The sequence below is a fragment of the Dermacentor andersoni genome, chromosome 5 (assembly GCF_023375885.2).
Source record: "Dermacentor andersoni chromosome 5, qqDerAnde1_hic_scaffold, whole genome shotgun sequence".
Taxonomy (NCBI): Eukaryota; Metazoa; Arthropoda; class Arachnida; order Ixodida; family Ixodidae; genus Dermacentor; species Dermacentor andersoni.
In genome coordinates, this window is record NC_092818.1 from 108,841,742 (window position 1) to 108,849,470 (window position 7,729).

At 47.2% G+C, this 7,729-nt stretch overlaps 1 non-coding gene across 1 annotated transcript; it reads left to right on the plus strand.

Moving 5' to 3' along the window:
* Positions 1-6,438: 6,438 nt before the first annotated feature.
* TRNAI-AAU (transfer RNA isoleucine (anticodon AAU)) lies at positions 6,439-6,512 on the plus strand. Its single transcript has one exon. It is a non-coding gene; the product is annotated as a tRNA-Ile (tRNA).
* The last annotated feature ends 1,217 nt before the right edge of the window (positions 6,513-7,729 follow it).

Genomic DNA, 7,729 nt, shown 5'->3' on the forward strand with positions numbered 1-7,729 from the left:
ATGTGTTGGACAAATGTTGCCGTTGTGCTTGAAATTGAGGACAATGGCACAATAAGTAGCAATGTTCTCATCGCTTCCGCAAACATCACATGCAGGACTATCAGACATTCCAACCAGTGCTGAATAATCTTTCGCCAAGGGAACTCCCAAACACTACCGACACAGCAGAGACACTTCGCGTCGGTGCAAGCGCGAAAGAGGAGTCGGGCTGCAGTACGCGTCTCATACAAGACGTGCTTCGGCTATTCACACACTTGGACAGTCATATCATAGATGCATTCTTCCCGGATTTTTGTTAAATGCTTGATAGAATTGAGCTTAATGACTTCAAAAGGTATCGCATTAAATAAATGCTCCCCTCTTCCTAAGTACGCCTACCGCAGAGATATTTTACAGGGTCTGAGGACGACTGGTGCTTATCTTGGCATACAAGTTCTATTTATACTGTAAGTGCATTAGTCAGCCAACCAGACAACCAGCAGGCCTGAGCCAGTAAGCAGTACAGGCACCCGAGAATCAATATTACAGGCAGTATTACCTGGTGGGATGTTGATAAGGCAAAGTGGTCACATGAATATAGAAACGTGATCGACAGTGGGCAAACGAGGAAAGCCTTAGTCCGGAGCGCATGTTTCGACGAGGGGTCCTGACTTTGTTAGAGTCTTGACCAAGGCAAGCCACGATGTCAAACTATTGGTTCTATGCTGAGGGTTTTCTTGTTTGCCACTTATTTTGCACCTCGGGTCTGATCTTGTTCTCAAGTTTGCCACGGACACGTCCAAATTGCTCTTATTCAAGGTAAAATAATTTTCATTGTCCCCCTCCTACATTCCAAAACTATAGTCGCGGACAAATTGCTGTGACGGTGGTAATACGGGCTTGTTCGTTCCATTTCGTTAACTTTCTGTGGCATAATGGCTTAGAGCACACAAGTAAGAGCACTTTTGAAAAAGTGCCGCATTGTCATTTGCGTTAGTTTAAGTTCAGGAGAAGAAAACACAAACATTTCATTTTCAAAATGCGAAGGCCAAATACACCATACAATGTTAAATTGACTTATTTTTCTGCTCTTCTTTTTTCTTCCTCGTTTCGGCAAATTCGAAACCATCGCACGGGGAAGCTAAGCTTATTCAGTATATTTTGTAAGGAACCAAAAGCTTTAACGTTATCAAACTGTGCTGAACTACTTCACGCTGTAACAGAAGTTTTCCGTTAGTATAGCGTACGAAACAGTATAAATATCGTCCACACAAAAATCAAGATACCGCTACAAAATAGCGTTTGTTCAGATAACTATCGGAGTGCTACGATATAGGCTGTTGAAAACCGCGCATCCTGGTTCATCTGCTAAATATATGTGATAATCTAGTCAGTGTGAGCACAGTTAGATGTTTTCTCCGCTTGCGCTCATTGTCACACAGGCGAATGATATCTCCGATATTTTTGGTTCACAATCTGAATTTTAACTTTACGAGACTACCCAGCACACTCCTGCTCCCGTAGAATCATACACGTCGCCACACCACGCTTCATTGTACTTTTAGCGTTCGCGTCCCTCAAATGTTACTCTCGCAGTGCACGAAAATCTCCGGGCGTACTAGAAACACTCTTCGCCAAAACCCCTTTATATGAGGTAGCCATCCTATTCCTAAGTCGGCGTTCATAGGGTCTGGCAGGTATGTTAAGGTCTGTCTTCCTGCCAAACGTCTCATTTTGTGCCTCCTGTGCACAACACAGACTTCGCGCCAGATTTGACAAGCCCGCCTTTTTTTCCATTTTCGACGCTATAAATTTCTATTCGATGGGTGACAGCAACGCCATGGCAATGTGATCCAGTTCCATTTCATTTCGCTAGCGTGTCATGAATAAAATAAAAGCAGCAGATCGAACCGCGATACAATCAGTCACGATGGCAACGGCGTTGACAGAAAAACGACTGTCAGCTTCACAATATGGCTGTGTGTTTCTTTTACTGCGGGAAATCTGGGAATAAAATGGCCAACAGGCACGGGTGTATGCAAGTTCGGCCTTCAAGGGGAGCCTCATCTTACAAGCTCTTGCTGCGGTGGCCACAAATGCGAACGTAGCGGCGAGACCTGCATTTCAACGCGATACTTAGCGCTGAACAGCGCTGAACATCGTGGTATAGAGGCGGCGCTGAATCATCATCAATCCCCAGGACCGGACGGCGAAGTTGCGGCTGCACTGGCTACTTCGCGGTGTCGACTATGAGGATGTGAAGACGGCATTTGCGGCCTTCGGCAAGGGGCTGGAGGTCAGCCTGGAAGCGCTGGCGCGTCGAAGGCGTCAGTGACAAAGGCTCCACAACGAGGACCATGCTGTTGAACTTCAAGAGCGGTGTCACCGTGGATGACCTGCGCCATCAGATCCGGGTTGCCGGTTAGCTTGCCCTCGTCCTCGCCCCTGGCCTGCCGATGCGGTGTTTGCACTGCAAAGGAAACGGTCACGTACGCCGCGACTGCAAAGGGCCCCGATGTTCTCTGTGCCGATGTTTCGGGCATGTTGAAGCCAAGTGTAAGCGCTCTCATGCCGCAGCGATAGGTCAGCCTGAGAGTGGCAAGACAGCAGAGGAAGCCATGGATATGGCTGATGCTGGGGACGATGCCAGAGGTACAGGATACGTTGCCAATCTGCATGAGACGACCACTACAGTGGCACCTGCTGCGGAGGAGACACACGGGCCGCCTAAACCCTCGAATAAATCTTCGAGAACACCGGTAACGGCAGAGAAAGACGTTGAGAAAGGGGATTATCCTTCTCAAGTTGCTTTGGTGAGCGCTCCGACCGACTGGAAAGACCAGACTGCTAACGGGGCCACCAATACGTCGGTTGCGGGCGCGGCCGTCAAGCGACCGCTGGAAAAGGAAGAAGGTCTCAAAAGCAGCTATGAGGCAAGCAAGACGGATGGACCACCCGTAAAGGCGCCTCTGGGGAGACGTTCAAGCTACAAGCCAATGCCCATCGTTGGGGCAGAAAGGCGGGCTGGGGACAAACCAGCGCCGCAACAAAACGACAGCGAGCAGCCGGACAAGCGTGGAGACGTCTAGCGGTGTGCTAGACGTTAAAGGTAAGCACCATGCTTCGGGTTCCCCTCTAACACCATTGGTGAACGATGGCTTCGATGGTGAACGAGCCTTTAAGTTTCGCCACACTTTATGTGCGAGGGCTGGCTGCCAAGAAAAAGCAGAGTCAGGTCTAGCGACTCTTGGTGGACCAGGACCTTGACGCGTTGGCAGTACAAGAAACAAAAGTGGAATGGGTGGAGGAAACCGGAAGCATGGTGCTTCATTTCATGTCTAAGCATTTTGTGGTTAACCATGCCGTTGGAACATCTGCTGGCTGCATCATTTTTGTTAAAATGTTGCAGGGCCTTGCGACACACAATTATTTTTCATGTGTGTCGGGTAGGATTGTGTGGTGCGATTTTTCGTTGGGAGAGCGTGACTAGCGGGTCATTTGTATTTATGCAGCAAACATGGATAAAGACCGAGCCAATTTTTTTTCGGAGATTAGGAAGCATCTAAATGTCCCGAAACAACTGGTCTTGGCGCGGCCTTTTATGAAGCATTCAAAAACGAGTTGGTGCCTTTATTGAAAGCGCTGTTTGACGAAAGTTTTTTCTAACAACACATTACCACCGTCATTCTCTGAAAGCAACCATACTGTCCTTATTCCTAAGACGAACCAACAAGCAATGTTGAGACTAGTCACGGCACACAGGCCCATTTCATTGACCAACACGGATTACAAAGCTTTAATGAAAGTTCTTGCAAGCCGATTACAGTCAATCAATGAGGATCTTGTAGGACCACACCATACGTGTGGTATAAAGGGACGCACTACCGCGACAAATGTGCACACGATGAGAGGCGTTTTAGAATGCTGTGACGATTTTCAATATGCCGTTGCCAGTCTGCAGATAGATTGAGAAAAATCCTTTGATCTTGTCCCACATGAAATGTTGTTATTAGTTCTTGAGCACGTGAATGTTGGATGAATCGTCGTTGATGGGTAGCTCTGGCATACCGGAACTGCTCAACATGGCTGATTATTAATAAGACACTGGGGGCCCAAATTAAAATAGAGCATTCCGTGCACCAGGGGTCTCCTCTCAGCTCGCTTTTGTTTGCCATCTATCTAGAAAACTTTTGTTTGGCAAGCATTCAAAACAGTACCATAAAGGGCTTCGAACTCATGGAAGCCGAAGCACATGCAGACGATGTAGCGGTGGGCTGTACAGCTAAAGAAATCATTACAGAAGTAACAACCATTGTTAAACATTTCGGAAACACAACAGGGAGCGTTGTAAATTGGAGTAAGTGTGTTTGTTTTTGGCATGGTGAATGGCAGTCAACACCGGAAACGTTCGCCAACATTACATGGATCAACTCGCCTGCTAAATACTTGGGCGTCCCGCTCGAACATTACCGGCAGAATGGGGACTACTGGCTCGAAGAGGCCAAACGACTCAAGGAAAAAACAACAAATTGGAAAGGTGCTCATCTCACGATGCTTGCGAGAGCCACTGTATGTAACTTGTTTTAAATAAGCAAAATATGGTACGTTATGCAAGTTTTTTGTTGCTCTCGTGTAAATGTGGAAATGATCGATAGAGTTTTTGCTGTGTTCATTTGGGCATCAGAATGGGAGAGGTGCAGTCGTACGAACTTATTTAGGAGAGTCAAGGACGGGGGCCGAGGCCTGTCACATCTTATTGTGAAACAGTTAGTCGACCGGTTTACTTTCTTTTGAGACGTGCGTGACCCCTTTATGCGCACAATGTGCCAATTACGACTGAGCAAGTATCTGCAGATGTACTTCGTGTGCAATTTAAGTATGCCTGGTGCTCTTCGAGGGTACCTAAGGGAAGTCGGTGACAGTGTCCGTTTTTTGTCCGTACGCTTTTCTGATTATCTTTCTCGGTGTCGCGGAAGAAATTGTGCAGGGATATAGTTGACATGTTTATGCTGGTTCCGATGTACAGAGCCATAAACAGTGGAGGACAGGGAAACAACGTGTTAAAGCGTGTTAAGAAAATGCAGGTGCAGCCAAGCGATAAATCCTTTTTCTTTAAGTTGCATACCGGAACTTTGCCGGTACAGGCCTTTTTGCAAGAGAGGGGTTTTTATTTACCTTGGGGAGCAAACTGCCTTATATGTAAACTCGAAACAATTGACCATGTTGTTTTGCATTGTTGGGCAAGGGTTTTCCTTTGGGACGTTGTGCAAAGAACACTAAGGAAAGAATTGCCCTTAAGTACATTAGGTATTAGACTTTTGTCGGTAGTAAATGAGGACGGGATGCCTTTCGACTTAATTATGCTAATGGGCCTCCGCTGTTTATGGCGGACTCGAATGGCCGTTTGTTTTTTGTGAGCCTGACAGCTGGCCTGCGCGGTGTTGTATCTGGAGGACAATCCCAATTGCTATCCCCCAGATTTTTGGACCTTGCCGTTGGGTGCGGGAGTTGGCCAAAGTTGAGGAGGACTTTGAGATGAAAACTGGAGGTTTATTTACATTATTTACAGTGAGAGTACAAAGAAATGAACAGTCATAAACTCATTACGGGCCGGCAGCAACTCGGATGCTGCGGCCCGTGGCAAGAGGCTCGAAAGAGATGAATGAAGGAATGCTCCCTTGCTGCTCCTGGCCTCTGGCTTTTAACCCTTTTGGTGTCTCGAAGCCACGTCACGTTCGGCCAATCGACGAGCCCGCTCAGGTGGCGTCATTTTCGGCCAATGGTAGGCGCCCGTGCGGTTGTGTCACACCCGGCGCAGAGGGTCGCTCCTTGGGCCCCAATTGTCCGAGGGCATACTTCTCTCTGCGGTATTGCCTTCCTGGCTTGCAACTGTCTTCACAAAGGAGGATGGGGGGATTGCTGCCAGGGCTTCACGGTGCATTACAGCCGTCTTGCCTTGGGACCCACGTTACCTGCCAGGCTCCCGCTACACTTTCGGGAAGAGTCAAGCAGTGAATAGCTCCACCTGCGGCGCAAGAGGTGGGGGACGCCAAGCGCCAACTTGTTTGGACGTGCGGCGCCTCGGGAACGTGTTAGATGTGCTTCTGCGCTCCTTAATTAGCTGTGACGCGATTGGATGTGGTCTGGTGAACTCGAAGTAGTCTCAGGAAAAGGTCCCGTATCTAACACCGGCTGCTCTTCCGGGAAGGTATTTCCAAGTTCATTGATGCAATTAGATATTAAGAATGTCCTCCGGAGTTACTGGCGAGAATTGAGCCCCTCGCAACATTAAAGGAATTTTAAACGTGACATGGCCAGCCACAATGTGGCTGACCGCGCAATATGCATGCGCACCAGCTTAAATGTGTGTTTGTGTATAATTATGTGTCGCTTACTTTTTAATAAAAATGACGCCCTTTGTGTTTGCTACGTGTAAGTTCCGGCAATAAAGAAAGAGAAGGCCTGCTAGCTCAGTCGGTTAGAGCGTCGTGCTAATAACGTGAAGGTCGTAGGTTCGATCCCTGCGCAGGCCAATATTTTTTTTTTCGTTTTCTGCCTTTTGCGTGTCGCTTGTTGTTGGAGGGTATGGTACCGTAAAACTTTATTGAAGTGCTGCAGATCGTGAGTGTTCACGAAGCGGGCCACTCCCTTTGGGAACCGGAAGATGACCGAGCCTCTCGACCGCATCATGGGCTGGACAGCCCAGAGTTGGTTACAGTTGGGCTGAGTTGGCCTGCTGGATAGCCCAGAGTTGGTCAGCCAGAAGATGGCGTCACAATTTTTAACTGTGTATGCGTCATTGTTCACAGACCGGTTTTTTTTTCGGCTTTTCAAACATGCAGGGGTAGCACAGTGATTTGGTGTGCGACTTTCCTTGTTTCTTTCTCTTGCAATGCGTGGCTGTAGTATAGAACAATAATATTTTTGAACGCTTTCGATATGTTTGATCTGTTTGTTCTATAGTGTTGACCTGCTGAGCACGAGTTTGCGGGATCGAATCCCGGCCATGGCGGCCGCATTTCGATAGGGGCGAAATGCGAAAACACCCGTGTGCTTAGATTTCGGTGCACGTTAAATAACCCCAGGTGGTCGAAATTTCTGTAGTCCTCCACTACGGCGTGCCTCATAATCAGAAAGTGGTTTTGGCACGTAAAACCCCATCATTCATTTTTTAATCTGTTTCTTGATGCTTGAAGCTTTCTCTTTTTATTTTACAGTGCAAAGAGATGGTGATACAAGGTAATCATAGTAAGTACTATTTACCGGGCACAAAATGACAACTTAATTTAACGTTGAAGGAAGGCCCTGCAATACACTTAAGATGAATATATCCAACATTCTGCAAGAGCATGCAATATCGCGAATCGGTGTGCGACGCGACGCTTTTCAACCTCTTCATTTAGCCACCGAGTTTGGCGTCTCGGTCGGCGTTATCGAAGTATCTCTCCATGTAAATATCATTAATGCTGTCCGACAACAAACACCTGTCAGAAAACAACACTTCGAAAGAGTTTTAACGAAGCTTGTGACGACTAGGGTCATAACGTTTCGAGCGATCTTGATGGGATATTGTTGTTTTCTTGGTAGTGAAATGGTAGACATTCGAAGCGAGAATAGTCGGACAGAGCCAGCATCAACGTATCCAAAAACTATCATAAAAGCTTCTAGGTATTGTGTCTTGGTATGCTCTTTTTCTTTCCAAACAAGTCATACTAACAGAAGCGAACTTATCTTATGTCGGTATTTATTC